Source organism: Physeter macrocephalus, chromosome 10 (assembly GCF_002837175.3).
Source record: "Physeter macrocephalus isolate SW-GA chromosome 10, ASM283717v5, whole genome shotgun sequence".
In the NCBI taxonomy this organism is placed as follows: Eukaryota; Metazoa; Chordata; class Mammalia; order Artiodactyla; family Physeteridae; genus Physeter; species Physeter macrocephalus.
Genome location: NC_041223.1, coordinates 10,139,157 through 10,157,337, shown reverse-complemented (window position 1 = coordinate 10,157,337; position 18,181 = coordinate 10,139,157). Strand labels below are relative to the sequence as shown.

Sequence of the window (18,181 nt, the reverse complement as noted above, 5' to 3'; positions counted from 1 at the left end):
ATTAATAAAATCACCAATTACTTCGATATTTTCAGTTTGCACATTTACCTTAGCTTATGCCAGAAAATTATTTATTCTCTTAGCATATGTTTTGTAATGATTCTGTTAAATAAGCTCCTCTGTTGATAAGTGCCACTAAAGTGAGATTATTGGTAGTACTAGCCTTAGTTTTTAGGGTTCTATTTAATTTATACCATGGCAGTTATTTTCTAAAATATTTTTAGTGTTTATACTTACTGTCTTAATTTGCCAGCACACATTCAAGGCCTTGTTATTTATACAAATTCTTGCCTTCTAATTTTGATATAAGAAGTGCATGTTCCATTTAACCTCTTGCATTCAGCTATTTCAGTCGTCATGCTACTTCTGTATCTTTTGCTTCCTTTATTATGTGCTTGGGGTTATGTATTTGTTTATTTATTTGTCAGTTGCCTCATCCTATCCCAGCTGTCTTTCTTATATCAAACATCATTCATTCAAACCCACCAAGCAACTAGCTTTCCTTTATCTGCAAAGTAGATGTAATTTTTTTTCTTGTGTAAATTTTGCTAGCATGATGCAGGTGGCTGCCAGAAAAGTACTTTTTACTCATCTATCAGAATTGATATTGAATTGCTGATAAATTGCCTGATAGTTTGTTCTAATATCTTAAAAACGTGGGTGGCAGTTTTACCCCTTTTTACTATTTTGCTCCTTTTATATTTTAAATACATGTTTTATGTGTATAAACATATATATGAGCGTATGAAAAATGCTAATTATGAAACATAACTCAAATGAGTACTCATGACTCACGATCCAATTTAAGAACTGGAGTATTGCCAGTGTTGTTTCTACCTGTGTGTTCCTTCCTATTCTTCAGACCTGTAACTCTCCCCAGCCTCAGATAGTCTCTGAATGTATTTTAAATCATTCTTTTCAGATTATTTGGAGTTTTTAAAGAATTTTATTACAAACATTCATAGAGTACGTATTGTTAGTTTTATTTAGTTTTGAGCTTTATAGAAATGTATCATATTAAAGTGACTAGATAATTTATCAACCAAGCTGAGACACTTTTGAGCATATAAGGGTTGCTATTAATAATTGAAGTAGAACAGGTATAAACCAGGAAGATTCTGGGCAAATCAGGAAGTATGGTCACCCCAATAATACAATATGTGGCCTTCTCCACTTAGCTTTTTTGACTAAATGTTATGTGCCTAGGATCCATATTTTAAATTACCTATAATTTTGATACATTTTATTGACGGCATCTTGATGTTACCTTTCTTTCAAAAATATTTGTCCTCATAATGATTGTAATAAAACCTGGATTTACCTGCTTTTAATATTTTTAAAGCTATGACTACTATGTATTTCAGAATTCCTTAGGCAATTTTTGGTACTGAGATGGTTTTTGAGGTATCACCTACCTAAACATTGGAAAGTTATATGTAAAATACTAAATTTGTCAAAGAACTCACTCCATTTTTCTGAATTGCATCAAAAGGACTTTTCTTAATAACTTAAATGAAAACTTTTCTGAGGCATCAAGATATTTTAGTTTTTCATTTAAAATTCCTAGCATGGGTAGTTCACAATCTGATGATTTTCATACATATACTTATCATTCCAGATGGGGATTTTGAAACTTTTTTTTCACTGTTTGGATTTTGGTGCTGTATAGAACACACAACACCCAACGAAAGAGCTCAATTTGGGTACGTGATATCACATTAGAGGTAGATGTAATTGGTCTGAGAGTCTGGTACTTAGTTGTGTTTTGCACAGGGTAAGGTTGGTCAGTGAATTACGATTCTGATGACCTCTATTAGCCCTGTCACAAATGAGACCTGTCCTTCACAGTACCTTCAGGGGAGGACCTGAATGTGATTTTTCTCTGCTGACTTCTTGGGGAAGTGAGGTTTTTGTTTTGTTTTGTTTTGTTTTTGCGGTACGCGGGCCTCTCACCGCTGTGGCCTCTCCCGTTGCGGAGCACAGGCTCCGGACGCGCAGGCCCAGCGGCCACGGCTCACGGGCCCAGCCGCTCCGCGGCATGTGGGATCCTCCCGGACCGGGGCACGAACCCGCGTCCCCTGCATCGGCAGGCGGACTCTCAACCACTGTGCCACCAGGGAAGCCCGGGAAGTGAGTTTTTAATAGAAAGCTTTCAGCTTTCTTGGAAATGATGTTTAAGGCTAATAGTTTGTTTTTTAAACTTGTGTCAGAAATTCTAACTGCCCAGGCCCAGTGCCTACGTTTCATTTCATCGTATTGCAGCCTATATTACTCTACACGATGCTTGATAAAACTATTCAGTGAAATTTAGTACAGGGATAAAATTACATAGTAAAAGTTCCACTTGTGTTCAGAGGCACGCTATTCAGATAAATCCAGAATTATCTTTGCTGAGTGTAAAGCTGTAGAGTAATAGAATTATATGAAACGTGGCAAATAGAACGTTTCTTTAATGTCAGTGTTATTCTAAGAGGAATAAACTCTTAGAAAATCTGGTGAGCAGTTTTGGCATTTATTCACCTTTCTCCCAGGTGTGGAATGACAAATAACATTTGAGCTGGATGGACTTTCTTAATCATCTGATCCCACCTCCTCGTTTTATTGCTGCTTACCAGCTGTGTAACCTTGGACAAGCCTCTGAGCCTCCTTATGCCTCAGTTTCTGCATCTGTAAAGATAATAACCACATCTCGTAGGATTACTGTAAAGATTAAATGTGTTAATATAGATAAAGCAGGCACATGGTAAGCATTCAGCGCATGTTAATGATTGCTGTGATTACGGTTATTGTTATTATTCACACCGAGATGTAGAGACTTGTCTGTGATCATTACTGTCCAGAGCAGCACAGGTGGTTTTGGCTACAAGTCTTCTGATTCTTAACCCAGTAGTGTTCTTGTACCATTCAGAAGACACGTCTATAAAGTTTCCAGTGATGATTTGCTGTGTTTACTGAGGTTATTCGATAGGACCGCTAGAACTAGCCGTGGAAACGCGATGTATTTCCACAAAGTTGAAACCATTTTTCTCCTGACCTGAAAAAACCGATAGGTCAGCGGTCGCTCTTCTGGGAGGCTGGGTCTGAGAAGGTTAAGAGGGGACAGAAGACAAGCGTTGAAACCCCTGCTTCGCTCAGATCGTAGGCAGGTAGACTTCTGCGTGAGGTGATAGGCAGGCAGTGTAGCATAAAATTTACCAATAGATGCAGTTCAGAATCCTGGGTTATTTCTCACACTTCCTGCATGTATTGAGACAACATGAGTCCCACCCTCTCCGTGTTCCCAGCCAGGGCTGCCACATGCACTTGAGCAGATTGCTCACTGGACCAGGGACATGGGCCGGGGGAGTAAAAGGCAGTGAAATGCCGGCTGCTCTCCTGGGGGAAGGGGCACCCTCTGTAATTCATACAGCGGAGCCACAGAGCTATCGGCACTCTTGTCCTGGACCTCTTGGTAGTCATCCTCGTGGCTTGAGTACAGATACCACCTGTTTCTCTACTCTGTTCCCCAGCTAAGCTCAGGGACATTCAAACATACATTTTTGGTAGACGCTCATCAAACATTTTGTGTGGTGTTATTTTACGGGGATTTGTTAAAAATCATGCAGGTTTTATTGAAAAAACTTTTGGTCTTCTCTTTCCCTCCGTTTAGCCTATATGCCCTTCTTTTAAAAAGTTCTTTTAAATACATTTTTGTGAACTTTGTCATAAATAATAAAACCACACTTTAGAGACGATCGTAACGTTGATTATTTGGGGGGTTGTTATTTAACTAAATGCAGACACCCTTCCTTAGAGAATAAATGAGCCCTTAGGCTGATTGAGTAATCTCACCTCCTCCTTTTCCCATCTCTAGCCCTTATGTTAAATTTCGTTGGTCTGTACATTAGAGTCTGAGATCATTTCCGATCTACCTACGTTTGCTTCTGAGTCTGAACCAATGAAATACAAATGTCCGGTAAAGATTACATGGTTTCTCACGAAGGGCATGATACTCAGACTGCTTTTTTGGGGGAACATCTGTTTGGAATTTCCCTTTATTTTTCTGTCTGTAGCCTTTTGCTTTCTTTTCTCCCCCTTCCTTCCTGTCATTCCCAGCACTAACTTGTTTTTCCTGCCCTTACTTCTCTCCCATTAACTCCTGTTATATCTTGCTACTGCCTCTCCTTGCGTCACACAGATTGGCTCGTTCACTCATTGTCTCTCCAGCAAGGCACTGTTAAAATGAGCAGCTGTTGTGTAGCTGACAGCTGGGGTGAGGCAAAGCCAAAATGTTGTGAGGACTCTTCCCGGTGTTGCTTTCCCAGGGTTTTTTGAAAAAGTGGAAAATCGTCTTTCTCCATCTCTACTCTGGTAAATAAAATTGACAGCTAATGAGAAGTATCCCAGAGGTAGATGAACAAAAGCCCACTAAAGCATCCCGAACGGCTGAATCTGCTTCTTGCCTGTTAAACATTTTCTCCACCCACTGCAAATTTGCCCTCCTATCATGCTGCCTCGCAAACATTGTGAGTGTCATGGGAACAACTGCTGTGGTACACCGGCACAACATCAGCCCTGGCACATCCCTCCCTAACTCAGTGGGGCTTTTCCTTCCTGCGTTCTTTTGAAAAGCAGGATGGAGATTTTCTGTGGTAAGTAGCCACATGGATTCTCTCCCTTTGTTTGCACATTACTGGGCTCCAGCATTGCAGCTGTCTACGGTTAGAAGGGAAAGGATTCAGCCTGGTTGTTTAATCTAAACAAGCATTTGAGAACAGAAATGTATACGTTGTACGTTCAGTGCCATTATACATTTTCCGGGTTTTTACTTAATGTTTCATATCTCTCTCCTTTTCATGTTGATATATTTATATTTAGAAACAGAAATGAAATATCCCCATCTTTCTAATTGTTAGTATGCATGTATGTACACATTTAAATAAAGCAAATCTAATGTAGGGCGCAGTTGATTCCAAAATGTATGATATTAAACATTTTGTTTCCCTTCTAATAAATGATCCCATTGCATTGCTTCCTGGGTTACAGCCTAGAGTTATTGACCTTGATTTAAGGAGAATAAACTATTGGGTCTTGAATGTATTGTGTAGGTCTTACAGTGGGCCTGATTCGTCCTAACACATAGTGGAAGCTGACACAGCACAACGGCAGAATGCATTGCTGTTGCCAAAAGATTTAGTGGATGTTAATTTCACTTGTCTTGCCTCCAGAACCAACCACTGCAGTTTACTAACAAAGCAAAAATGTAAATAAGCCGAACTGTTTTTATTTTTATTTTATTGGCCGAAGGCTTTTGTCAGCTTTTTCCTCCATGTGCTATAAGCAGCAACAGTGTTTAAATATTAAGAAGGGTGAACATCCAGTGGGGGATGCTGGGAGGCAGGCGGATATTAACTGTTCATAGCCTAACAAACAGTTTTGTTTATAAAAACTTGAAATGTTCAGACTGTTGAGGTTAGTTCATCGGTTTTATTATCAAAGATCTAAGGATAGAACCTGTAAATTCCTGAACAGATGTTTCCCCACTCTTTTTTTTTAGCATCTGGCATTTGTGCCAAATCCAGTTTTAGGTGGAGCTAAGTCACTTTCATCTGATAGCCGAAGGGCTATTGATTGCTGTAGACTAGGACCAAAGATAGAAAATTAGGTATTCACATTAGTGTCATGATGAAGAGACATTTCTTTCCAGCCATTCATCTTCTGGCATATGGTGTTAGGTGTTTATTATGAGAAGACCAATCAAAGTCAGCATTTTCCTAGCTGTCACCGACGGAAACAAAATAAAGTTTCATCGAATATGAGAGTAAAACTCCCTCCTTTTAAGTTTTATGTGCTTTGCTGTTGGAGGTGTCTCACCTCCCACCTTGCCCCTCCCTGATTGACTGCTGGCCAAAGTGGGGCACGAGGCTGTGGGTCAGGGTGTTCTAAGAGCTGAGAGATGTAAAGGAAGAAAAAGGGCAAGGGAAAAGTGGTCTTTCATCGGTCTTCTAAGAGCTGCCCTCCTTGCTCCAGTCTTTTTCCATTCATGCCTCCCGCCCCCAGAAGCTCTCTTTTCCCTCCCTCTCCAGCCAGCTGGAGCCTCCCCCATGAGCATCTCTGCCCATGTGCTTCCCCGGGTGGAGCTGCTCTGTCCCTCTTTACTTACATAGACTCATACCTGGCAAATTAAGTTGCTGTCCTTTGAAAAGGACCACAGGTTTTAAGAGCCTGCAGAAATGGCTTTGCCAGAGATAGCCCTTCCACTTTCATAAAGCACCAGTTACTTTATGGTTAAGCCTGATTCTCTGAAGCTTTATCATGTCAGTTCCCAGATGGTGAGCGATGCATCCAGCGTACCAACTAACCATAATGAATTTGTGCCCCTCAGGAAAATCTTAGACACTAAAAGAATGAATTCCAAAAAAGGTAGCACATATTAGATTAAATATGGAAAATAACTCTTTGGACAGCGTTGGGGTATATTTAGAGTTCTTCTGTATAAGTGCTCACCTGGTTTACCCTCTGCTTTGAAAGTGAGAGCTAAGTAGATTTCTGTAGGAGCTGATATAGCTGCAGATACAAACAAGAAGATATTCTGGTCAAAAAAGCTAATTTTCTTGCTTAATTTGACATTCAGACAAGCAAATTCTGGAAGGATGCTATAATGGGAAAGAGAAAAATGAATTGCAGTTAGGAGTTAGTCATAGGCTGGAGTGAACAGGAAGGATTTTAGTGAGAGGAAATGATAGTTCCTGGTCTAATTTGTCAAGGTTAGTACCTAAAAAATGAACACCGGAGGGTGTAAATCAGTGTCTCTCTCTTTTTTAATCCATTCCCCTGGGATTTTTAGAACTCTTAGGGCTCAAGCCCAACCCATCCTAAATAAGTAAATTTTTCACTTTTTAATTTATCCTTGCTTAATAAAACTCAGGGTCAAATTATGAGCTAATTTCTCTATGTAAGGGGTTCTAAACCAGTTTCCTTTCATGATAACAGTAGAATCTCTAAAATTTTTATTGAAAGTCTGCACAGTCACCCTACCTGGTAATCTTATTTTGAAACATCTATCAAGTGTTCTTTTTTGGCTTCTCTCGAACTAGAAATCCTGCAACAGCTTGTTGCAAGGAAGATGCATGCTGCTTATTGGCAAGCTGTGCAGGAAAAAAAAAAATTCTTAAACACAAAATGCCATTGATATATTCGTGTTTTTAATCTGTGGCAGCCCAGAAAACATCGATTCAGCAGTTCTACAAACCAAAGAGAACTTCAGCCAGTATTTTTTTTTCCCTTACAAAGTAAAATATTTGTGTGTTATACGAAGCAGTAACTTCAGATCCTTTCCAAACGATGCTTAGCAATACTTAAAAAAGCAACAATATATTTTGTCTTTTAGAGAGATGCCATTGAAGCTCTCTGTGGCTTGGTTACTGGTTATTAGAGCCTCCCCCTTCAAGATACTAATTTAAAATTCAGCCAGGATCCTGGCTGTACCTTGGTCTCCTGCTGTTTCTAAAGGGCAGGTTCCCCACTTCTGACCTGCAGCCAGATCCTTGCATTTGAAGCAGCTGCTCCAGGATTCTTAGCTAACCCTGCCCTTTAGAGGTCCCTCCTGACCCAAGTCAGCTATCCTGATAATTGGGGAATGAGTATGTCTCCTTCTTTTCCAAAAGTAGAAATCGTTCCACTTCTTCCATCCCAACAAATTTCAAAGTAAGCCTTTTATCCTCCTCTCACATTCAGAAATGAGAGCGTGGGGATTTTCTCAAAATACACAGCCCCACTTGGTTTTGCTCCCCCTCTTAGTTAAAATTAAGTCAGGCAGTTCAGTTTAAACTCTCCTCTCATTTTCCATTCCCTTTCTTTGATCTTCTGCATATGAAAATGGAGGAAAGCCTGTGTCACCAAGGTAATATTTTGTGCCTCATCCTGCTCTGTAAGATCAGCGGTAACAAATGTGCTGACGTGCTGGATCCAGCAGTCCACTCCCACTTCTCCACGATTTTTTTTTGTTTTACGTTATTCACTGAAGAAGCACTTCAAGCACCTTGTTCACTGTTTGTTTTCATTTCCTGAGCTAAATGGACTGTCACTGTTCTCGACTTGTGCTTAACTATCGTTGCTGCTTGAACCAGCCTTGCGCGGCCACCGTTGGCACGCTGTTGGCATCGACCTGCTGTATTTTCTGTCTTCACTGGGAAAGACGAATCGGAAGGGAGGGGCACAAAAGCTTTTAGGGACTAATTTTAGCCTAGAAGTAAAAGTTTCACACGTCATTTAGCTACATTTTGGAAAATGGTGATAAAGCAAATAGTTCTTACAGTCAAGATGTTCCTAAAGTTGATTCCACAAACTTTTGATGTGTTACTCTATTTTCTAAAGGGAAGAAATAGTACTTGTGAAAGGAACAAAACCATTTTACAAGGAGTGTCATGTTTATTTCCCTATTTTCTGATAATCCTGGAGCCAGGATTGTTACGATGTGTTGATTGATTATAGCCGTTATGTCTCCTACTAATCAGTTTCATCACTTATTCTCAGTTCACACACTTGCACCTTTGATTTCTCTTCCCTGACGGGGTGATAGGGGTTGTCGTTGACTAATGAAGAACAGAATTGGTTTCGGCAAGAGACAAACAGAATGCTGACACCAATCCTAAAGTGCATTAATCTTTAATAATCCACATCTGCACGTTTATAAATGATATAACCAGGGATTGTTAATGTTGATACTCTCCCTTCCAAACAGCAAGTGACATAGGAGTTTGTACTTGCACGCTACATTAAATGTATATAGCTGAATGCCAAGAATGTGACCTTGCTGAGGATGCCAAACGGATTAATTCATTGATTTTTTTTTTTTTTTTTTTTTTTTTTAAGTAGCATGTTGCACTTTCACTATGGGGTAATCAGGTGATATCCTGAGGAAAGCCCATTAGCCCAACTGCTCATTTTCTTCTTTCATTCATTAATTCAGCAAAGTGCTGAATGCATCCTATGCTGTGGGCATGTTTCTAGAACTGGAGAAAATACACTGAATATAAATGACAAAGGGACCTGTCCTCATGAAACTTAAGTTCTAATGAGAAAGACAGGAAATAACACAAATAGTATTGGGTGGGCCAAAAGGTTCATTCTTTTTTTTCTGTAAGATGGCTCTAGTAGCACTCAATTGTCTTTAACTTCATTCGAAACAGTTTTGTTAGATTGTATGTGACAGCTGTCATATCAGCGTGAATTTAAAAAAAGACTTATCAAGATTGGTGAATTTTTGTGTAGCCATTTTAATATTGAAGATGGAAGAAAAAAGCAACATTTTTGGCATATTATGCTTTATTATTTCAAGAAAGGTAAAATGCAACTGAAACACAAAAAAAGATTTGTGCAGTGTATGGAGGAGGTGCTGTGACTGATCGAACATGTCAAAAGTGGTTTGCAAAGTTTCGTGCTGGAGATTTCTCGCTGTTCGATGCTCCACTGTCGGGTAGACCAGTTGAAGTTGATAGCGATCAAATTGAGACATTAATTGAGAACAGTCAACGCTATACCACGCGGGAGATAGCCGACATACTCAAAATATACAAATGAAGCGTTGAAAACCATTTGCACTAGCTTGGTTATGTTCATTGCTTTGATGTTTGGGTTAAGAGTAAGTTAAGCAAAAAAAAAACCTCTTGACTGTATTTCCGCATGCGATTCTCTACTTAAACGTAGTGAAAACGTTCCGTGTTTTTTGTTTTGTTTTGTTTTTTTTACTTGAAACATCACCCGTTTATTATCTCACAGATCTGTAGGTTGTAAGTCTGGCACTGTGTGGTTGGATTCTCCACGGAGGGTCTTACAACATCAAAGTGTTGACAGGGCTGTGTAGCTTTCCAGAAGCTCTGGGGAAGAATCTGCTTCTAAGTTCACTAAGGTTGTCAGAATTCAGTTTCTTGTGGTTATAGGACTGAGGTCCCTGTTTCCTTGACACATGGCCCCAGCCATCTTCTGGCCAGCAACATTAAATCATTCTCGCTCTTCAAATTTCTCTGATTTTCCCTGTGCCTTGCTCTTCAGCTTTTAAGGGCTCAGGTGACTACACTTTGTCTCTGCAGAAATTCAGGATAATCTGCCTATTTTAAGATCTGTTGATTGTTAACCTAATTTAGGAACTGCAGCGTTCCCTTTGTCATGTAAGGTAGTGTATTCACAATCATCCTGGGGATTTAGGCATGGAATTTTTTGTTGGAGGTTGGGACATAATTCTCTCTGGCATAGTGTCTTACAAAGAGCAAAGGATATCGTAATGAAAACATTCCGTTTTTCAAACAAATTGTGACAGGCGATGAAAAGTGATTACTGTACAACAATGTGGAACAGAAGAGATGGTGGGGCAGGTGACGTGAACCACCACCAACCACACCAAAGGCCAGTCTTCATCCAAAGAAGTTGATGTTGTGTATATGGTGGGATCGGAATGGAGGCCTCTATTGTGAGCTCCTTCCGGAAAACCAAACGTTTAATTCCAACAAGTACTGCTCCCAGTTAGACCAACTGAAAGCAGCACGTGATGAAAAGCATCCAGAATTAGTCAACAGAAAACATAATCTTCCATCGGGATATTGCAAGACCACATGTTTCTCTGATGACCAGACAAAAACTGTTAACAGCTTGTCTGGGAAGTTCTGATTCCTCCGCCATATTCACCAGACATTGTATCTACAGATTTCCATTTATTTCGGTCTTTACAAAATTCTCTTAAGGGAAAAACTTTCCATACCCTGGAAGGCTGTAAAAGGCACCTGGAAGAGTTCTTTGCTCAAAAAGATAAAAAGTTTGGGGAAGATGGAATTATGAAGTTGCCTGAAAAATGGCAGAAGGTAGTGGAACAAAACAGTGAATACTTTGTTCAATAAAGTTCTTGGTGAAAATGAAAAATGTGTCCTTTATTTTTACTTAAAAACCGAAGGCACTTTTTGGCCAATCCAATATATAGCTTATTGTTAGGGGGAAAAAATCAGGTTGCTTCTTTAGATGACAATAATTAGGGAATGTATCTCTAAGAAATTAATGTTCGAGGGCTTCCCTGGTGGCGCAGTGGTTAAGAATCCGCCTGCCAAGGCAGGGGACATGGGTTCAAGCCCTGATCCGGGAAGACCCCACATGCCGCGGAGCAACTAAGCCCGTGTGCCACAACTACTGAGCCTGCACTCTAGAGCCTGTGAGCCACAACTACTGAAGCCCTTGTGCCTAGAGCCTGTGCTCCACAACAAGGGAAGCCACTGCAATGAGAAGCCCACGCACCGCAGTGAAGAGTAGCCCCTGCTCCCGCAACTATAGAAAGCCTGTGGGCAGCAACGAAGATCCAACGCAGCCAAGAATAAATAAATAAAATAAATTTTAAAAAAAATTAATATTCGAACAAGAGGCTCAGTGAATGAAGGTGAAAAGCAAGCCATGTGAATATCCGGGAGTGAGGGATCCAGGCAGAGCAAAGAGCAAGTACAAAGGCCCTGTGTCAGTAATGTGTTTGGTGTGCTGGGCAGGGGAGACAGAAAGGTAGGCAGTTAGATTAGAGAGTGACCCAGCACCAGCTTATGTAGGGCTTTGTAGGTTATGATTGGAATTTAGGAATTTAAGTGTGACGGTAGAGGAGGCAGAGGATGGCGTGATCCATTGCAGGCCGTAAAAGGATCATTGTGGCTGCTGAGTGACCCGTAGAGGGGACGTGTAGAAGCAGCGAGACTGGTTAGGAGGCCACTGCAGTAGCCTAGAGGAAGCTTGGTCATGGCTGGATGTTGTGGGTAGCCGTAGCGGGGGCAGAAGGTTTTTGGCCCAAGAGATTGGTAAATGGTGGTTCTGTACGGTGGAAGACAAAGGAAGGAACAAGTGTTTGAAGGGGGAATCTAGAGCTTGATTTTGAAGATGTTACGTTTGACATGCCCGTTAGGCATACAAAGGGAGATTTTGAACAGGCAGCTGGTTGTACGAAGACCGTGGATTCAGAGCAGAGATCTAGGCTGGAGAAAACAGTTTGTGAGTCGTTAGAGTTCTAGATGAGATCACCTAGGACACCTGGCCTACATCACAGTCACCTGGAGGGCTTGTGAAAGCACAGATGACCGGACCCCACACCGAGTTTCTGAGTCAGTAGGTTTGGGGTGGAGCTGGAGAATTTGCGTTTCCAACGAGTTCCTAACTGAAGCTGAAGTTGCCGTCTTGGAACTGCCGACCTGGGGAATGAGTAAAGGTCAGTGGTTCTCAACTCTGGCTATACAGGACATCCTGGGAGAGGCTGGTGCTAGGCCAGACCCCAGAGATGCCAACTTAATTGTTCTAACTGGAATACTCCATGTACTTTTTTTAAAGCTCTCCAGGTGATTATTACGTGTAGCCGAGGTTGAGAAATACTGAGAGAAGGATTCTGAGGACTGAATCCTAGGGCACTCCAAAATGTAGAGACCATGAAGAGGAAAAGGAACAGCCAGTGGCGGAACTGGAAAATAGGGAGAGTGTGGTGCTCTAGAAGCAATGCAAAGAAAGAGTTTCTGGAATATGGAAGAGACCAACTGTGTCCATTACAGCCTAACACTTCCCTTGAAGTGTTCCAAAGGCATGTTTTAAAAGGCAGCTAGTATTCCCAGTTATGATCATGTATGTATTGGTCACAGAAAAGCTTAGGGATAAATAGCTCGTTTTTGAGGGCCGCGTATTGCTTCTTTTTTTTTTTTTTTTTAATAAGTGGGGTCTGATTCAATTGAAATTGTAATGTCATGGGAAAAAAATTATTGTGGTAAAATAATTGTTATATTCTCAGGCCTAATTCAGTTAGTAATAGAATCCCATATTTTCACAATTGTTCCCCTAATTCTGTTTCACACAAAATCCAAGAATCATGTCATTTAAATTCTACTTGAAAAAAAGGCAAAAACATGTATTTTTAGAGAGCTGAACCCTAGTGCATACTTTTTTTATGTTGCATCATTGCTTTTTACTAGAAGAGGATAGAGGGAACTAGTTTAGTATTCCCTGTTTCAGTTCAACTAAGAGTGATTTTGTGTCAGATCTTTGTTCCTAGAGTTGAATTCCTTTTGCCTGGAATATCCATCCTGCCCCTTACCAGCTGGCAAACTCCTGCTTATCCTTCAAGACCCAACTTCATTGTCTTTCCCTTTGCAAAGTCATACCTATCCCTCCATGCCAAAGAGAGTCCTACTGTCCGTCCTACTGTCTAGGGTCCTCCAAATAGCCCCAGGGCCTCTTGAGGGCAGTGATCATTGCTCCCTTATTATCCTCCGTGCCAAGAACAGTGCCTGACGAGTCAGAGGCACTCCAAAAATGTTGGCCAAATTAAAGAGCTCACAGTTGTCTTGGAATAAACAGGAATTCAAGAAAAGAAAGTACTAAAATTTATAACTTATATAACCTTTCCTCCTATAGGCTGGGAACCATCTTTCTGCATCTGTGTTTCACAGTTTATGGGATCATTCTATTTCCCTCCCTCTGCAAAGAGATTCCACTCTGATAAGATTATTCTACTTTCTTTCCCCTCAAAAACAGAACATGAATTAGTGGTCCCAAGATTTGTCAGTTTAAACCAGACCTCTACATATGTAGACCCTGCCTGATTCTAATCCATCATACACAGAAATTGTGTCACATAAGTATTGTAGCAAAATTCTGGGATTGTCTGATATCCAGTTTTTTTCATTATCTCATTGTTTTTAATAAATATCTATTATTAATAACTAACCGTATCTTCAAAGAAAATGGCCAGTTAGAAACAGATTGGCTACGGGGAGAGTTTAGTCATTACCCAGATACTCTTCCCGTTTCCCAAGTAGCCCTTATCAGCATTGGCGGGATAAACATGGAGTTCGAAATATTAGCTAGTGACTAGAATTTGGCCTTCAGCAGCACATGAATAATAGGCTCCAGATATTTGCAAGTGACAAGTAGAAGAATATTTTTAAAAAGTCTATTCGTGAAAAAGATGCATTTCCAAAGCATTTCTGAACATTTACTTAAAATCTGAAATAAAAGAGAGATTAAAAAATACATGAGGAGGGCTTCCCTGGTGGCACAGTGGTTAAGAATCCGCCTGCCAATGCAGAGGAGATGGGTTCGAGCCCTGGTCCGGGAAGATCCCACATGCCGTGGAGCAACTAACCCCGTGCACCACAGCTACTGAAGCCCGCGTGCCTAGAGCCCGTGCTCCGCAGCAAGAGAAGACCGCGCGCCACAATGAAGAGTAGCCCCCGCTCGCCGCAACTGGAGAAAGCCCGCGCACAGCAACGAAGACTCATCGCAGCCAAAAATAAGTAAATTAATAAATTTTTTAAATACATGAGGATATGATCCAGAACGTCTTCCTTTTGTCTCTGTGTTGCCACAGTCGATCGACATCCTCCTCTCTCAGAATGGCCCCTGTATCAGGCTCTGCGTGACCTGGGCTTGCCCACGAGACCCCTTTGCAGTCACCCCTAGAGTGTTGCTTTGCCGGCAGCCCTGGCCATCCTTTGTTCCTAAGAGGCGTAGCCCTGAGCACCTCATTGCCGCCTCCCCCGCTTGGCTACCCCTAGTACCTTTAAATTAAAATAATAAAGTAGTGTAAAGTGTTGGCTGTGCCTCTTAGAACCGGTCCCAACCTTTCTGGCACCAGGGACCGGTTTCATGGAAGACAGTCCTTCCACAGACGGGGGTGGGGTGGGGTGGGGGATGGTTCAGGCGGTAATGCGAGCGGGGCCCCCTCCCCCGTGTCCACAGAGGACACTCCCCTGTGGGTCTCTATGGTAGCTGCACAACAACTCCGCGCGGGTGAGCATCCGTGTGTGGTACTTTCCACAGCCACTTATGATCACACTTGAGAGTCGTCCTGGCTTGTTGGGACCCAGGATGAGAAATTTGTGACAAGAGGGGATGGAGGCAAGTGAAACTGTTATTAAAGGAAAGAAAGTGCCTTGGCTTTAAAAAGACCTGTCTCTATCAGGCAGTATAGAGCAGCGATCAAGTGGAGAAAAGGGATCAGGCAGGCGCCTCATCTAATCTTTCTCCTGGGGGCCCAGGTGGACAAATTGGCAACCCTGTTCACAGCTTTTTTTCCCTCTCCCCTTTGTACCGTAAGAACTGCTAATCGGATCCATGCTGCTGCAACTGTGGTTAGTTATTAACGAAATAAAAGCAGATTTCTTCAAAAGAACGGGTGGGGGAAACGACTATACAAAATTGCGAGGTTGTTAGAATCTTAAATGCACAGCAGTCGATTTTTTCCCTTATTCTGAATTATACGATGAATACAAGTCTTTCATCTGTCACTATACCCATTTCTTCAGAAGGCAGCCAAATATTAAGCTTCTCAAACAGAAAAGGAGTCTTAGAAAGAGGAAAAATATTGAGGAGGCATAAGAATGGGTAAGAGTAGAAGGGAAATTAAGTTTTGTTTTTATTAATTTGTCCTCATGAAATAGAAACTGCCTGCTCTATGGTTTCCCCTCCCCTGCCTCTTACCGTACGTCAAAGCAAGGATTAGAGCAGATTCAGCTGGTAGCTATCCTGCATTTTATGTCTGGTGTTCTGCATGAGTAAAGTTCAGAACCTACCTATTTCTTACGGATGACAGAGTGCTATGGATCTAGACTTCCTGGTGGAGGACAGGCCAGCTATGTTATATCCCAACACAAATCTCCTTCTCTTTCCTCAAAGATTTTTCTGTACCCAGAGACTTTTGGATTGTACACCTTAGCTTTAAAGCTGTTGAAGAGGATGTATATTTATGAGGATGCTGAACACAGACACTGAGCAGATTTTCAGTATGGGAGTTTTTATATTTTCGTGCATTTCTGACGTTCATGAGGGATACCTCCTGAGATCCTCAGGTTTCCCAAAGCTGGAAGTGGCTCCTGCTTTCAACCAAATCACATCTTTGGTCATATTACCTGTTTCCTATACATGTCTTCACACTGAAAGTTAACTAAAGTTGATAAACTTTCTCTAAGGTTTTGTCTTTTATTTAGTGGCTTTTTTTCTTTTCTCACAAAGGAACGGTTGTTTATTCACTTTACCAGAGTTGGTGGGGGAGTAAAGAAGGTCTGAACTGAACAGGGGGGCAGCCAGATTAAGCCACATTGCTCGGGCCCTCGCCAGCTGTCGGACAGGACTGAGAGTCACACCTCGGTAAAATCAGGCACCATACCTTCTCCCACCCCTTCTCTTAGGTCTCTTAGGAACAGTGCAAACTAAGATTGGTATGTTTTAATGCTGCACATCTGCTCCTGTAGGTAAGTGTTTTAGGGCTCTGGTTTATCTTGAATCAAAGATTTTAGAGATCCACAGAGTAAAGTTTAGAAGTCTGTTTTGCCTTGTATTCCCTGACCTGACTTGTCGTGCACCTTGTGAGAGAGTTAGTTTCTTGCCTCAGGTTCTCTGTAGAAAAGTGTCTACCCAAAAGGACTTTAATGAGTGTCAGGTAATGAGACTATCCGACTGGCTTCCAACTTTAGTACTTAACAACAGAGGGCAATTGGAAAAATTCTGGCTTGAATCCAGTCGGCTAGGTCAGATAATAATGCATTATAACAAGTTTACCAAATAAAAACAAGCAAACAAACAAAAACCCCAAAGAGTTTGTAGTACAGCCCTGTGAAGGCATAATTCTTACGTAGAATGCATCATATTTGCTTTGTTTTTCACTTGTCAAGTGATAGGCCTTTGCAGCTACTCTAAGTTGGACTTCAGCGGTAAGGTTAACAGGAAGACTCATAACCCTCAGACTACAGTGGGGGAAATAGTTGGAAACTTAATCCAGCTGGTGTTTGTTTGCTTAGAGTGAAGATACGTGGCTCTTATAAGGGTTCTGTCATTTTCGAGGCATCTTGGGAATTTCCTCATTACCTTAATGCCTTAGAAGTATACAAGTTGAGTATGCCTTTGCAGTACTAATTTATATTTTTAGGACCCAGTGACACATCAACAGTTTGCAGTATCTTGGGTAAGGACTGATGAAAATCTAACCCTATTTTGAATGAACTTTTGAGCCATAAGACATAGAAAGGTTTGTCATCCAAGGTTCATGCTAACTCTTTAAAGTTGGGGGAGCAGGTTGCTGTGGTTCTGTGCTTCCATTTGGAGGGTACAGGTAGGTGAAAACGTTACTTTCTGGTTTATACTGCTCTAATTTGAGATTGAGTTGGTTCACAGTAAAGAATTGTGTTGACAGCCTGTTCACAGCTGCCTTCCCACCTTACATACCCTGATACAGCACCTCCTGATAAGAGCGAGATCCTATTTAAAACACACCAAACAATAGTAAGTGCTGTGAGTCCACAGTCAAGCCCTTCAGTAAACTCTTCACTATAGGCACTAAGCTGCACCCTGAGCAGATTCCATATTTTTAATGTCTGCTTTGGAGCACGCTGGAGTTGATGGTAGTCAGCTGGCTCTGTGAATCTGAGTAGGGTTTTTTTCCCTTTATTGAAGCAAATGAAATAGAAGACACTGGCAACGATACTATACTCAAAATAATTTGTGGATTTTCTAACTTATCTAAATAAATGCCTAAGACTAGGACATTCGATGAATTTCTGGATTATTGAAAACTCATTTTTCACTCACGCCATTGCTCTTAGGCATTATGCAGGTATTTAAGTTTACTAAAGAAATGACCAGTGAAATCCTTGCTGCTTGCATTGCAGAGCTGCACTATCTAATTACACTCTGGTTTGGATACTATCTTAGATAAGATGTTCAGTGATTTCCATAGATATGGAGCCCACCGTGCAATCCACCATTGCCATCTCTTAACAAAATCATGTTTGTCTTTTACCATGGCAGAAGAAAAGATCCTAACCAGTACTTTGTGTTTTAGAAATGAAAGGAATAGCTTCCACTATGGAAAGAAGTTACAGTGTTCTTACCAGGGACTGGCAGATTATAAGAAATATATCATCCAGGGCTTCCCTGGTGGCGCAGTGGTTAAGAATCTGCCTGCCAACACAGGGGACATGGGTTCAGGCCCTGGTCGGGGAAGATCCCACATGCCGCGGAGCAACTAAGCCCATGGGCCACAACTACTGAGCCCGCGTGCCACAACTACTGAAGCCCACATGCCTAGAGCCCGTGCTCTGCAACAGGAGAAGCCGCCGCAATGAGAAGCCCACGCACCACAACGAAGAGTAGCCCCCGCTCGCCGCAACTAGAGAAAGCCCGCGCACAGCAACGAAGACCCAGT

At 41.5% G+C, this 18,181-nt stretch overlaps 1 protein-coding gene across 4 annotated transcripts in view; it reads left to right on the top strand.

Annotated features, from left to right (window-relative positions):
- The window catches only part of ARID1B (AT-rich interaction domain 1B), a 455,213-nt gene that overhangs the window by 329,316 nt on the left and 107,716 nt on the right, over positions 1-18,181 (top strand). The gene's annotated exons all lie outside the window — the stretch shown is intronic.